Source organism: Dromiciops gliroides, chromosome 1 (genome assembly GCF_019393635.1).
Source record: "Dromiciops gliroides isolate mDroGli1 chromosome 1, mDroGli1.pri, whole genome shotgun sequence".
Lineage (NCBI taxonomy): Eukaryota > Metazoa > Chordata > Mammalia > Microbiotheria > Microbiotheriidae > Dromiciops > Dromiciops gliroides.
The window spans coordinates 442,988,858-443,004,404 of NC_057861.1; the positions used below are offsets into that span (position 1 = coordinate 442,988,858).

Below are 15,547 nucleotides of genomic sequence, written 5' to 3' on the forward strand. Positions count from 1 at the left end.
GGAAAACACACATCCACAATTGATAGATATTCATATCTCATGAACTGACATGTTAGAAACAAATGAACAAGTGCATCGTGAGACTTAGAATTTTCTTGGCAAATCTTATAAGGGTTTTTCATTTAAGTTTTTGGGTTGTTGTTGTTGTTCAATCTATAGTCAGGCATCCAGAAAACAACCAAAAGGCATGCTTATAAATGTACCCACACAGAAAACCTATGTTACTGAAAGGTTAAAGTGTTGGCTTAAACCAACACAAGCAAGGAAATTCAGAGTGAAAACTGAAACTCTCTCCTTTAATCACCACTGGGCTGTGGTATTACTGTTGATATGGTTTTCTAACTAGGGCCTCAGAATGGAGGATGAATGACTCCAATATCATAGTAAATGCAGCAGTTCCCAGCACAAAGAGATATCAATGTAAAGGGGACTTTCACCTTTGGATTCTAATATTCCTGGCTTCACCTTGGCTCAAGCTTATGGTTACATTAATTCAGAATGAGGTTCAAATAAAAGGGGTAAAAATGTAAACTCCACATTTTCCAAGTTCTCTAAATCAATATGTCAAATGATATTTGATCATTTGCTAAACCGTATTAGGTCTATTGGATTTCTTTTAGATAGGAATGATGGTATTTTCTCCTTATATTATTCTTTTCTTCAGATTGGCTGCATCTAAAGAAATTGCTTAAATTAAATTAAATACTGTTAACTCTAAAAATATAGCTAAACAAAATGGACAGTAAACACAAACAGGTGTGTGTTTCTGAGAAAGAACAAAAACATATTTAAGCTAAATCCTATTTGAGATTTGCTTCAAGTAATCCCAATATAGATTTACATTACCTTCTGAGATTGCAACATTCACAGTCAGGGTTTCTCTCTCTCTCTCTCTCTCTCTCTCTCTCTCTCTCTCTCTCTCTCTCTCTCTCTCTCTCTCTCTCTCTCTCTCTCTCTCTCTTTCTCTCTCCTTCCTTTTTTCATATAATGTTTCTCAGCGTTCCTTTAGGGTTGGCGGGAGCTAGAAGCCTGACACTTTCCACAGATGGGACATGCAGTCAAATTTTGTTGTACTGTAAACACACTGTAACCAAGTTCTTTTCTACCCAACAGTCTTACTTCTCCAAAGCAAAAATGACCAGTTCACTTTGCTACTCGAAATCCTACAATAGCGTTTAGAGGAATCTAGCTCCGGAACAGAAGGGCTCTTAAACAGTGGGGGTAAGGCTGTTGTGAGAGAGGCTAGCAGTCTTTTTCCCCCTCTCCTGTGCAAAGCAAGATGTTACACTAAGTTGGTGAATGGGGAGCGCTGCTCTTTCCCCAAGCCTATTGGTACTTCTTGTCAGGAAGAAACTGGGAGAGGTGGGAGTGCCTGGGGAGGCAGGCGGCCCCTGCTGCAGGAGCCTGGAGCTGCCTGTCCTGCCCCTTCAGCTTGCTTTCCAGAAGATCTGGGCTCTTGTGACTGTGTCTGCAAAGCTCTTCTGGAGCCTGTGAATGAACCCTCCTCCTCTCCTTCCTCCTCCTCCTCCTTCTACTCGAGTTGAGTCTCCTCCTCAGCGCTGACGGTACAATGATATAATAATGATGGGTGTCACAGCCCGCATTTGAACTTGTAGGCGAAGCTGCCTGGGAGTCTCTTCGAGGAGGAACTCCTCTCGGGCGCAGACGCTCAGAATCAGGTGCTCTCCAGCAGGCTCTGGGAGCAAGGAACCCTCCAGGATTCAGCATCTCCTGCAAGGCTTCTTTGAGCATTAATCAAGGGATTTACTGCTTCGTGTGACCACAAGCAACTCTGGAATAACCTCAGCACTACAGTGGGATTTTTTTTCCCTTTCCTTTTTTCTTTTTTTGCCCCCCAAACTCTGCAGTCAGCCACCTTTAAGGTAATTATGTCTCTTTTGTTCTTTCCCCCTTTCTTTTAAGAAAATTGGCTGCTAGGAATCATTTGCGGGCTTTAAAAAACAAAAAAAGGAGGACATAGCTATTTGTGGCAGTTTTCCCCCCAAGACAAATAAAAGTAGCGGCTTTTAGATTAACTTAGGGGAAAGCACAATTTTCCTTAAACAGATGGCAGGTAACTTTTAAAAGTGCATTTTGCAAGAAAAATGCAATGGTTAGGAATTCAGGATGGAACTGTGGTGCTGAAAAGAGCGGGACAAAGAAAACAGGGTGGGAAAGGAGAGAAAGATTGGAAGAATTGGGGGGAAGGGGGTAAGACAACTCTCAAAGGAATTGGATTTTGAATCTCTAGGAAGGTGTGACTACACCGTGATTTAAAAAAAACACAAAAACCTGTTTTAGCACATAGGCTATTTGGGGAATTAGACATCCAGCTGTTGCCTAAGAAAAGTGGATGAAATCTTCCAGAGTGAATGCTGGCCACCGGGTCTTTTTGCCCCTGGTTTGTGGTTAGTTTCTTGAGTTCCTGGAAAGCCACTCTCTGGGCAGCCCCTGGTAGAAGGATTGGGAAGTGACCTGGAGCCTGCATCCTTCCTTTCTTGCTGCCGCAGTCGTAGGACACTAAGAGCAGGCGATCTGCTTTCAGCCACCTGGGGTGTTTAGGGGGAGGTGAGGGTAGAGAGAGATCAAGGGGTCACTGGAGCAAAACTTCTTTCCCTCCCCCTCCCCCATCGCCTTGGGAGTAGGGGTGAAATCTTCCCCTCCCTGCGCCCCTATGTTCTTTTGTCCTACGGGCACACAAGGGGAGCAGCGTGGAATGACTTGGGTTTGGTGTTGGGGGTGGGTTTGAAGTGCTATAGAGACCGGGAAGACGGCGGGAAAAAGCTCTAGCTTGAACCATCAAGTAAGGTTGTGAACGATCATTTTCCCCCAGGGGAAGCTGATTCGCCGGGTGGGGTGGTGGTGGTGGTGGTGGTCACAGCAGTTGTAGTAGAATGTCCTTAGCATTTCCTGAAAGGAGTGAGGGGCGCGCTGCCCTTCTGCATCCCCCTTACATCCACTGGAAGTCTAACTCAGTGTGAGCTCCCTAGACAAAGGTAGACCGGAAATCCAAAGTCTGCATCTTAACGAGAACTTTAGGATCGGTCCCCATCCCCTAAGAAGCATCCCTCTCTCTGTCTTCTTTTCTTTCTTTGGTCCCTCCCACTTCTTTGCACTGAAGTTGAGCAACTTTTCTTACTGGGTCAAAGAGTCCGCAAAGAGAGTGAGCCGGGAGCTCAGGGTGGGGGGCAGGCTCTAACTAGGAGTTTCCCCTTGTCCGACTCAGAAAACCACGTAATAAGGAAATCAAAAGCTCAACTCGGGTGCTCTTACGTAGGGGAATCTGGATTCGCTCTCTATTAAAGGGTGTGGAGTGGTCACTCTGATAGGCAAAGGCAAGAGCAAGAGAAAAATACGTGTCATAGCTGAAACTATTTGCTTTCGGATTCAGCTGTTCAGCTCACACCCGGACTCTGGAGACCGGGAAGAGGGAGATGTCCCTGGGACCCTGGGAGTTACTAGAGAGGGGAAACCCGAGACTGAGACCAGGATGCCTGAACCCTCTGGCTCACAATGCAAGTCCCCCCCCCCCCCTTCCCCATATACACATGGGCTCTTCTCCCTCTCCTCTTTGTCTTTCTTTTCTTCCCTTTCTTTCTCTTCCCCCTCTATCTGTCTCTGCCTAGGGCTCTTTGGCCAGTGCCTCTCCTCCCTCCTTCCCCCCTTTCCCCCCCTTTCTCCATAGCTGACAAATGAATGGGCTGTGTGAAATCCCTGCCTTCCTCCTAGGACTGGAGGGAGGAGGCGGCGGGGCGCAGCGGCAGATCTGCCCCTCCTCTCCGCTATCGCCTTTAGCAAACCTAGGATGTCTAGGAATGATCTCCCACTTTGCAGCGAGCTGAGGCGCCCCCTGATGGCGAAGCCCAGCTATGCTGGGCCACATCTTCCATTGATTAAACCTCAGGGAGGGAGCCGCCCTCCAAACCATTCATTAATAGACGAAGAGTTTGGTCTCCCGGATTTTTGTTCCTCTAGCTAGGCAGCAGGATGGAAGAAGGAACTAGGTAGGGGCTTGGGGAACTATTATATAGTCTAGGGGGGAAAAGAGGGATCTTGTCTAATTTTGCTTCAAGATCTATTTGGGGGGGGGATAGCATCGTTCCCCACAGAAAATCCCCAAGATTGTGGCATCTTTCACAAGCATGACTGAATGAGCTGAGACCGCAACTTTTTTTTTTTAATGCCTATGGTCTTTTTCTTCCACAAGCGTTTGACAACACTAAAACCACTAGAAGATGGGGAAAGGAGAGAGAGACACTGAGACAGAGACAGACAGACATACAGACAGAGACAAGAGAGACAGAGAAAGAGAGACACAGGGAGAGAGAGACAGAGAGACAGAGAGACACAGAGGGAGACAGAGAGAGGCAGAGAGACAGAGAAAGACAGAGACAGAGACAGACAGAGACAGACAGAGACAGAGACACAGAGAGAGACAGAGAGACAGAGACAGAGAGAGAAACAAGTGAACTACTGACAAGGAGGAAGGCGAGGAAGCTAGCTGTACCTTTCGGGACAACGACTGGGGTGTTTCAGAAATGCCGGCACACTAAACAGTTTGGTCTTGGGGCCATGTCTTATTTGAAGAGTTTCGCTAATTCCATCTGCTTCCACAAACGGGTCTAGGACAGAGAACTCCACAATGGGTGGGGGAGGAGGTAACTGATCTTCATTAGGAGGTGGCCCCGCTCCAAGGACAAAGGCAGGCAGCTATTACTGAGAGTGCTTGCTGGCTCGCTCCCCACGCAGCCGCCCCGCCATCCGGGCACGCTCTTACCCAAGCCCAGGAGAGGGAGCCGGTCTGGCCTCCCTCCCATCTCTGAGCTGTACCCGCCGCCACGTGGACTGAGCCTATCACATCCAGAGATGTGCCGGAGACATATTGGAGCTTCTCTTTTTAAGTTTCGTCTTGCTTTCTGAACATGTGTTGTAAAGCTGGACCGGGAGAAAGTGGCTAGGCCATTTGGGTTTGTCTGGGGTTTTGGAGTCATGTTTGGGGCTGTCAGTCGCAGCCAGCCTCACGAAACTGCCAACCCAGCTCATAACTCCACCACCTCCTCCCCCTCCTCCTCCCCCTCCCCCCCTTCTCCTCCTTCTCCTCCTCCTCCTCCACCGACATATGTTTTCTATGGAGCTCCAGTACACTGCGGGCCAATGAACATATTTGGAAGGAGGGTTGAAGGGTGGAGGGAGGCAAGGAGACCCCAAAAGTGGGTGTGAATCAAGTACAAACAGCAGCCAGACAGGTGTGGCATGTTCAGACACTCACTGCCTTGCATCCAGATGCTGTTAAAAGAGACTGCACTAAAGGGGTATTTATTGATGGTTCTTTGCTTTTTTTTTTTCTTTTTTGAGGAGGGGTCTTCTAAGAGAAGTAGGGAGACATTTTAAAATACAATATTTTAGGGGAGGAGAATAAGTTATGCTAAGTGCTCTATTACAAATGGACACAGAAATTCATATACAGGTTTTATAGAAATGCTGATGGTTAAAGGAGGATTACTCGCCTTGAAGAAAGTTCAGTCAAATGAAATTTGTTCAGTCCACTATTCAAAGATTTTAAAGGACATTCTTCTCTCTCAGAGAACCCTGACAAAACTTCAACAAGTGACAGAATTTTCTGTGAAGTCAGGAGCCATGAGTTACAATCCTTGCTCATACACTTACTAGTTGTGTGACTCTGGGTAAACTACTTAATCTCCATGATCCTGACATTAAAATACATATAATGAATACTTACAATCTGTACTTTAAAGGGTTGCTGGGAGGAAAGATAGGTGACACAGTAGAGTTCCTGGCCTGGAGTTGGGAAGACCTGAGTTCAAATATGGTCTCAGACATTTATTAGCTATGTGACCCTAGGCAAGTCATTTAATGCTGCTTGCCTCAGTTTCCTCATCTGTAAAATGAGTTGGAGAAGGATAGGGCAAACCACTCCATTATCTTTGCAGAGAAAACCCCAAACAGTGTTATAGAGAGTCAGATACAACTAAATAACAAAAGTGAGGAAGACCCTTTCAAAAATCTGACTGTGATGTAAATGTGAGTCCTTATTCATCTTGAAGCAGTAAAGGGTAATGGAAAGAGAAGGGAACCTGGAAATGGAAGATGAGTTTAGTAGCCAGGCTCTGCCTTGGTTTTGACATTACTTAGGCCATGCGACTTTGGGAAAATGGCTTGACCTCTCTGGATCTAAGCTAGATTATCTTCTTCTTCTTCTTTTTTTTTTTTTGTGGGGCAATGAGGGTTAAGGGATTTGTGCAGGGTCACACAGCTAGTAAGTGTCAAGTGTCTGAGGTCGGATTTGAACTCAGGTCCTCCCGAATCCAGGGCCTGTGCTTTATCCACTGTGCCACCTAGCTGCCCCCTAGCTTATCTTCATTCATTTATTTCTTTATTTCTTTATCTATTTCTTTATTTCTTTATCTATTTATCCATTTATTTATTTATCCATTTATTTATTTATTTATCCATTTATTTATTTATTTATTTATCCATTTATTTACTTATTTATTTATTTATTTATTTATTTATTTATTTATTTATTTATTTATTTATTTATTTATTTATTTATTTATTTATTTATTTTTGGTGAGGCAATTGGGGTTAAGTGACTTGCCCAGGGTCACACAGCCAGTGAGTGTCAAGGGTCTGAGGCTGGATTTGAACTTAGGTCCTCCTGAATCTAGGACTGGTGCTCTATCCACTGCACCACCTAACTGCCCCATCCTAGCTTATCTTTAAAATGGGGTTTTATTAGATGATCTTAAAGGGCCCTTCCAGCTGTAATTCCCATGATTCTAAAGCAGTCACATAAAAGATTTTGAGTCCAACCTGCCAAGCTACACTTTGGCAACTGTCTGTCAGCAAAGCGTATCGTGAAAATATTGATTTAAATTTTTTCTAAAACAGGAATCTGTGGACTTAGTTAAAATGTAATCATGAGGGCACATTTAATGCAAGTACTTTTCCAAGTTAAATACTGTTCCTAGACTTGGGAGTGTAGGAACAATAATGAACAAGGCCTTCAAAGATCCAACTTTTATTCCTCTGCTTGAAAAAAAAAGAAAGGAATATTTTAAAATATTTAACACTTCTCTGTGAAAATTTCCCCTGGCCCAATAGAAGGATACTGGTGGACTCCTTAGGGCTAAATTACTTCTCCTAGCAGGACATCCACAAATCTAAATCTGAAGTAGGTACAATGAATAACAGCTCACATTTACATAGCACAATGGCAATATTTATTTATTCATATAATGCAATAATAGTTTGCAAAGAATTTGCCCCAAAATACATTTGTGAGGCAGGTAGCACAACACTATCTTACTTATTTAATAGATGAAGAAACTAAGAATGGGGGGGGGTTGTCTGAGGAGTTTTTATATGGGCTAAAGTTTGTTTTTCCAAGTAGCTGAAAAAAAATCTTTAGAAATAGTTTATAAGCAGGATTTCTGGTTTGTTAATGCTTGAAGTATTGCTACTGGTTCTATAGACATTTAGATGTTTAAGCTTGTTCTTGAATGATAGAGTCTTAAGAGTTTTACTTATAAACAGAAATAAACATCAAATGATATGAAAGTATACCTCTCTCAGGCTACTATCGAATTATTAAAGTAATGTCTATTGTTCCTTCCCTTCCCACATGATTTTACTTAGTCCTTCATGGTTAATGATTGGACACTAATTGATCACCAGTGATATACAGAGAACACAAGGTCAACATATTCCCTCTCCTATAGTCATTTAACCCAAGGAGCTTTTCAGAGTTAGATTTAATCCTAATGTTTTCTATTGTTCCCAGAACACATCTCTAGAAAATATATTTAAAGTAGAATACTTTCCTGTTTCAGAGCATAGTTTCTCAGACACATGCTTCTTTTGAGAAAAATAATGAATGAAGTCCTGTAGGAGGCCATTATTTCACCACCCACCTAGAGGAAATGGTTAAGACTGACAAATATGTATTGTTAGGGCTTACTAGCTCTGGTTCGAGAAAACATGCCGATTGTTGCATCGGACTGTACCACACCAGAAAATACAAGGCCTGCACTCTTTCTCTGGTTTGGAAGCAGAACAAGGGAAGTAGAGATAAATGTCTTGGCCAGATTCCACTTTGGGTAGTGCATTCTGCCAGTTCCTCTTAGAGTCTGGACTGGATAAATTATTATTTTTTTATTTTATTTTTAAGTCCAGTGTTTTCTGGACACTGCTAAGCTGTTATCACCAAATGTGCCAGAAAAAGCTGCATTTCACTGCTAGAGGCAAGTGATTCTGTTTAATGTGTTGGTCAGTTATTTTTAAAATATACCTTCTGGTGTGTGTATAAATAAGTGAATATTAAAAGTTTCTTTTATTTGTAATATTTAGAAGAGTATGGACCATATGAGACATAAATAGTACTCTTATTCTTTCTTTTTTTTTTTTTAAGTGAGGCAATTGGGGTTAAGTGACTTGCCCAGGGTCACACAGCTAGTAAGTGTTAAGTGTCTGAGGCCGGATTTGAACTCAGGTACTCCTGACTCCAGGGCCAGTGCTCTATCCACTGTGCCACCTAGCTGCCCCAATAGTACTCTTATTTATAAACAATATGAGAACTATATATCTAATGAATATATTTAAATATTTTATGATTATTCAGTCATAAAAAATAACACTTGGTAAATTCTGAGAGAGCACTGCTGAAAAGATACCTTTCCTAAAAACTCTATAAAATGGGACAGATTAATCCTAAAAGATGTAAGCATTTGAAAGATGACAAAATGACATTTCAAAATCATTTTTTCTCCAGTCCCAAATTCTGTCATTAGGACCTGAGCTTATATGCTAGTAGAAAGTAAGACCCTTGAAGATAGGGACTGGATTTTTTTGTTTGCTTATTTGTTTCGTTTTACTTGTATTCTTAACCACTTGGACAGGATAAGCAGGTGCTTAGTAAATGTCAATTGATTGATTAATGTTCCATGTAAGAGGGGTCCTTAGAACAAACAGAACCTGGATGATGTCCTGTTCTTGGTCATCTCTTGGTATGTAAGGACAGTAATCATTTTTCACATGTATCTTGGCATTTCCATATCCTTTTCAAGGTGAAGGACAAGTCAACACTAAACGATCTCACCAAAAAAAAAAAAAAAAGACAAATCTCCTTTTGACCCCATGAATACACTAATAGGTTGGAGATACCCCACTGTGAGTGATTCTTTTCAGGAAGTAGTTTCATGGTTACATCATAAAGCTCCTCTCTTCAACACCCTGTCTCCTCCAGTGAGAAGACACTTCCATTGTAGTCTGAGAGTTCTCATTTCCATTTTATAGCTAAAGAATATCAGGTGACAACTTGTATTCCAGAGTCACTAATCATTCCTCTCATTTATAAAATGCCCAATAACCCTGTGAGGTCATTGTTGCCAGTATTACTTTCTCTGTTTTATTAATGAGGAAAAGGAGTTTTTGAGAAGCCAGGTCACTTGCCCATAGTCAAGCAACTACTAAATGTCAGAATTTTAATTTGAAGGTAGGAGCCCTGACTTGGAGTCTAATGTTTCAAGAAGTTACTTGAAAAAACCCTTTGTTTCTGACTTCTTGCATAGGTGGGTCTTCTTTGGAAGGGGAGAGTAGCTTGATGAACCATTTTACTTAAGGGGGAGGCCATGCAGCCATTGCCTACATCCTTACAAAAAGGCATTTATATATCCAAGGCAAGGTCTGAACATTGTATTCCCTGTACTGCTGTTTACCATAGTCTTTGAAGCCTTTATGGAAACATACACAATTTTACTTATTACCAAATGAAACCTACATGTCACGGAGAGCAGAATTTTCTGGCATCAGAATATGTATTTTATAATATATCCACATGTGCATACACATTGGAAGGAATATATGCATTGATCAGATACCAGATCCACTGGAACGTTTATTACAAAGCAATAATAAAATGTCCTTTTGGTCTCCCCTTGCTCCCCTCTGTTCCCCGAATAATACCTTAGGCTGCTGCCCACCTTGTCTACTCCTACACCCAGCTCTAGTTATAGGAATCTTGTGTAATCCTCAAAGGCATGAATCTTTTTTTTAAACATTCTTCCATGGGTGTAGATTCCAGGTTCTGTTGATCTTACTCCATATAATTTCCCAGCTATCATAGAAGACCAACCAAAGGTTGACTTTTGGTGGCTTCTCTTCCCATCACCTTCCACTTAGCAGTTGGATTTACCAAGTCCTTTCCATGGAGCCTCTCTTGTTACCACCTAAAGTTATACTAAATTCCAGATGATGAGCAAGAGCAGAAGAATTGGGGGAGGGGAGATAATAAGAAAATGAGATGTTAGGAAGTTCTTGTCATTGAAACTCATAGAAAAGGCAGTAGAAAGGAAAAATTGTCTTCAAAGCTGGGCACACACAATCCTGAGGAGCACTGGGTCAGTAATTCTCATATGAATTGTAGAGATGAATTGCTGTCTTCTACTAAATTAATCATTTTGACTGAATTTGACTGAAATGACAGGTCATTTTATTGCCCTCTCAGTCTTCCCTCCTCCTCCCAAAAGGTCCTAAACAATACTATTCATTTCACTTGAGCAACTGATATTTTTTTGTCCATTTTTTGGGACCAGTTTGGCTTGATGAAATAGAATGATTTGGCCAGTTGGGGAGTATTCAACAGGGCAAGTACCAATAAGTGATTCTTATATCACAGTTAAAAAAAACTCTCTGAGGACCAGTCTTAAACATAATCTATCTTTGGTCTGAGAAAAAGGGGTTCTAATGCATTTTACTTAGCTTTGGAAGGCAAGTTCTTCCTCCTTTCCTCCCTAAACCCTCCTTGCTCCTGCCAACCTTAAATCCCAGATTTTCCTTTCCAAATCTTCATTTATAGTTCAATTACTTGTCTTATTTTATTATTAAATTTTTACTTTTTTCCATCACATTGTTTATCCTATTGTTGTATAGTTGCAATTTAAAAAAATAATGAACCAGCTAGATGTCATGAAGCTAAAATAGGAATTTGAAAGAAAAGCTTCAAAGAACTGAAGTTATATGAGTTTATCTTATCTTAAGCCAAGGCATTTTTAAATATTTAAGTTTTGAAGAAGGACTAAGGAAGAACACAAGCTTTGGCTGTCTCTCAGCAAGCCCAAGAAAACCCTATCTGAAAAAGTGTTTCCCCTAGCATACTTATACTTAGCAAGGATTGAATCCCCAAATTGATTCCCTGAGAGTACCTCATTGCATTTTTCCTTGGGTTGAATTTTATTTATTTTTCAAAATGGAAATAAAAGGATTATGAGAGAGGAGGTACTTCTATAGCCAGGAAAGAATGATTTCTTTAAAAACTCATTATTGGGGCAACTAGGTGGCACAGTGGATAGAGCACCGGCCTTGGAGTCAGGAGTACCTGAGTTCAAATCCGACCTCAGACACTTAACACTTACTAGCTATGTGACCGTGGGCAAGTCACTTAACCCCAATTGCCTCACTAAAAAACAAAAAGCAAAAACCAATAAAAACCTCATTATGATCTCTAGAACATAAAAAATAAAAACAATGGCAAGGGATCAAGAAGATTCAGAAGCATATCAGAGTCAAGAGACCAAAGAAGAGAGAAGGACAGAAACAGAGAGACAGAAACAGAAAGTTAGAGACAGAGAGACAGGGAAAAACAGAGAGGCAGAGAATGAGAGATCATATCATAGATTTTAGAGCTGAAAGAAAATTAGAGGTCATTTAGTCTAATACCGTCATTTTGAAGATGAGGAAACTGAGGCCTGGAGAGGTTATATGACTTGTTGAATTTCACAGGTGAAGTAAGTGACAGTGAAAGGAAATGAACTTAGGTCCTTTGATTCTAGATATTAATCTTTTGAATGCGCCAACCCCCACAACTAAACTGTAAAGGCTGATGATCTTTCCTCCCTTTGGGCACTATGCCTTCTATACATTTTGGAATACTAGACTCTGGGCAGCTGAGGTTGGTGGTATTTTAATGCAGATTCAGGATATGGACTGAGGCCTGTGAAGAGAAGAGAAACCCTTTAGGAGGTGGGATGAGAATTCTAAAATGGGGCTGTTTCTCAGATGTAAAACCCTTTCTAATGTATTATTGACCCATTTTGGAAACAACTCAAGCAGCTATGATAAATATAACATTTCCACACCACCATTCTACTCCCTCAAAAAAAAAATCAGCTATTGATATTACAGTTCTGGGACCAGCAATCAGGATGACATAAGTCCAAATTCAGCCTTAGACACTTGATATTGGTGTGTGAATTTGGGTGGGTCACTTAACTGCCATCTGCCTTACTTTCCTCATCTGAAAAATAGAGGTAATGAGCACCCAGAGCTGCTGAACAGATAAAAATAAGATATTTGTAAAGTTATTTACAAATATTTATTACTATTACTACTACCACTACTATTACTATAATATCTGATCAGAAAAGTTAAATTGCTGAGTATATGCCCCAACACCCCAATATCCTCAAATGATTATTTCCCATTGTTACTCACAATTGCAATATTAGGCGTCTTCTTCCAGTTTTCTGAGCTATGCCTTCGTGGGATCATTACTACACTGTCCCATCTGTTGCCCCAAGCAGGTATCTTCTCCTATCTCTAGATGACCTCCAAGGTCCCTTCTCATTCCAAATATGTGATCCTATAATCTGGCTATTCTGGATAGCCACAGTTCTCCCCTCCAGAGTTCTCTAGATTCTAGTAAAAGGAAGTTCAAGAATCCCTCCCCTAGTCTGGTCAGTGACTATAGCTCTGTTCTTCAGAATGTACAGCTCTGGCAATGCCCATACAACCCCTGAGGTGCTCTACTTTCCAGCAGGAGATGCCCAATATTTCCTTTTCTAGTTCCTCAGCTGGTCAACAGTAACAGCCGTTGTCTTTCAGAATGCTCAGCTCTAGCAATGCTAGGTGACAGATCAGGCATCTCCCCCTTGTCTTCAAGCCAATGACCTTTGTATGCTTACAGACCACTCACCCAGGAAGTGTCCCCTATAGGGAAGAGCACAGGAGGGACACTGATGCTATTTGCAGATAGGGTGACTATGAACTCGCCCCACTCCTCATGCACTTCCTGCTTTCAATATTAAAAGTTCACTCTCTTCCCAAGGGAATATTTCCTACTCCTCTTAAGGTTTTCCTGTCATTACTTCAGTAGAAACATTACTTCTCCTTCCAAGGGGATCACAGCCAATTAATTTATACTTTCCCATATGGGGAGACCCATGTCCCTTTCTTCCCATGAATCATCAATCAAGGGTCCACATCCCAGAAGCCTTCCTCCATGTAGTTTAACATTATGTGAGATCCAGTGCAATCTAGCTGTCTATCTATTATCACCAGCCTACTAAAGGACACCCTTACTGTTCCCCATTTCCTTAAGCATTTGGTTGGAATTTTCCAAATCCCTTGTGGCTGAAGGCAGGCCAGTGCTAGTCACCAGTTACACAGTAGGTTCCTAAAAAAGGAAGACCACAGTTTTACGAAATAAACTTGAGGGAGATTATAGCTCAGATGTTTCTCTTAATCTAATACAGGGAGATATAAGTTCTTGTTTTTTGTTACTTCTTTAAAGAAACCTCATATTTAAAGATTATGGAAGATTGGACTGGATTTTCTGTTTCCTAGGAGTATTTAAATTATATTCATTCATTCCTTCAACTAACATTTGTTGGCGTAAAGTACAAGATTAATTTATGGACCAAACAAATCCTCTGGCCAGAATATTCTCATAATAAATTCAAGACATTTTCAGTATTTTGTGCTAAGAACCAGAGTCATGATAGAGAGATATGATTTAAGAGAGACTTTAGAGAATATTTAGTCCAGCTTCATTATTTTGTAGATGAGGATGCTGAAGCCCAGAGGGGTCAAATTAGTGGCAAAACCAGAACTAGAAAACCTGATTGCCTCTGACCTATATCCCACTTAAGTAGTACTTCAATGGAGTTCACTAAGAATCTCAATCAGTTGAGAAATATTGATAACTGGTACCACAGAAATGGGTAGCTGGGTAGCACAGTGGATAGAGCCTTGGACCTGAGGAAGATCTCAGACCTGAGGAAGACCTGAATTCAAATCCTGCCTCAGACACTTACTAGCTATGTGACCCAACTCAAGTCACTCACTTATCCTATTTGTCCCAGTTTTATCATCTGTATAATGAGCTGGAGAGGGAAATGCTGACCACTCCAGTATCTTTGCCAAGAAAACCTTAAATAGGGTTACAAAGAGTTGGATATGACTGAAACAACTCAACAACAACAAAATCATAGAAATAGGAACTAGGTGCTATTTAATCTTAAATTTTTAAGTAAAATCTGAGAAATTAGCACTTTATCCTTAATGTATAAAAATGACTTTCAGGTCCTGCCTCTGATTCATATTGACTGCATGACCTTAGGTAAATCACTTATATTTTTAGTGCCCCAACCTACTCTCTGAGACTTTAAGTTGCAGAATAAGCTACATTACTATGCATTGCTTAAAGGAGTTTCCTCACTGACACCTCCCTCCTCCCTGCTCCCATCAATAGAATCATAGGTCCAGATAAATACATACACACACATGCACAAGGAAGGGTGGAATCCATTATGAAACTGGGTTTAAATTTATTTTCAAGAACATCAGGCAATATTAATTCAGTTCATTTCAACAAGGATTTCTTAGGCTCTTACTATATATAAGGCACTGTGCAATATGCAGGGGATATAAAGAGAAAAGCAAAGCAAGATCTTGCATTCTATCCTGAATACTTGGGCAATGTTCTAAGGAAGGAGGGAGGAAGGTTGCCAGAACATGAACTTAAATATATAGAGTTCAGATATGGTTATGAGGGTTATTCTTTGACCTCTAGATACCAATGTAAGTATCGACCTTGATATTTTCCATCCAATACCTATTTCTTTCTTTGCCTACCTCTAGATCTCAGAACTACTGAAACACTTATTGCCACATTTATTGCAAATACCAGTCCCTTTTGTTAAGGAACAACTTGTGGTTTTGGCCATCTGGCCATCTTAGAAATTAGACTTTTTTTTTCTTAATAAGAAACTAGACCACAGTCTATTCTCTGATTTCATACCATACACATGAGTCACATAGGGTGGAGTCAATTTTTCTTTTCCCAAGAAGCGTTTCTATCCCACTTAACTCTCATTTGATATAAATTATTCTTTTCAAACATCTCCATCCTGTTTCTTCCCCCTCTTCCTCTTTCTTCATCCATAATCGACTTCCTGCTAAAGAGCTTTGTGTTTAGCACTCTGTGGTCCTGCTACCCAGCTGTTCATTGTTCAGGCTGTGATCTCTGTAGCATCTCTGACCAACTGTGGTTGTTCCACAAAACCACATTGTAATATATCCTCAGAAATGGCTTAGGAAAGGATATTTGGTAACTACTGATTTGGATGCGATTCAAATTGATCATTAAAATGTCTAGATAATGAGCCAAATGATAATTCCCCCAAAAATAGATAATCCTATTTTGACAAACCCAGTTCTCATTAGGAATTAAGCTTCTGGAAGATTACTC

The 15,547-nt window shown here is 41.0% G+C and overlaps 1 protein-coding gene across 2 annotated transcripts in view; it reads left to right on the plus strand.

The window, feature by feature from the left end:
* The first annotated feature begins 1,542 nt into the window (after window positions 1-1,542).
* Window positions 1,543-15,547, plus strand: part of VCAN (versican) — a 136,809-nt gene continuing 122,804 nt past the window's right edge. For both annotated transcript variants that reach the window (XM_043978597.1, XM_043978596.1), the window contains exon 1: window positions 1,543-1,883. The gene's annotated coding sequence lies outside the window, so the exon portion shown is untranslated. The remainder of the gene's footprint in view (window positions 1,884-15,547) is intronic.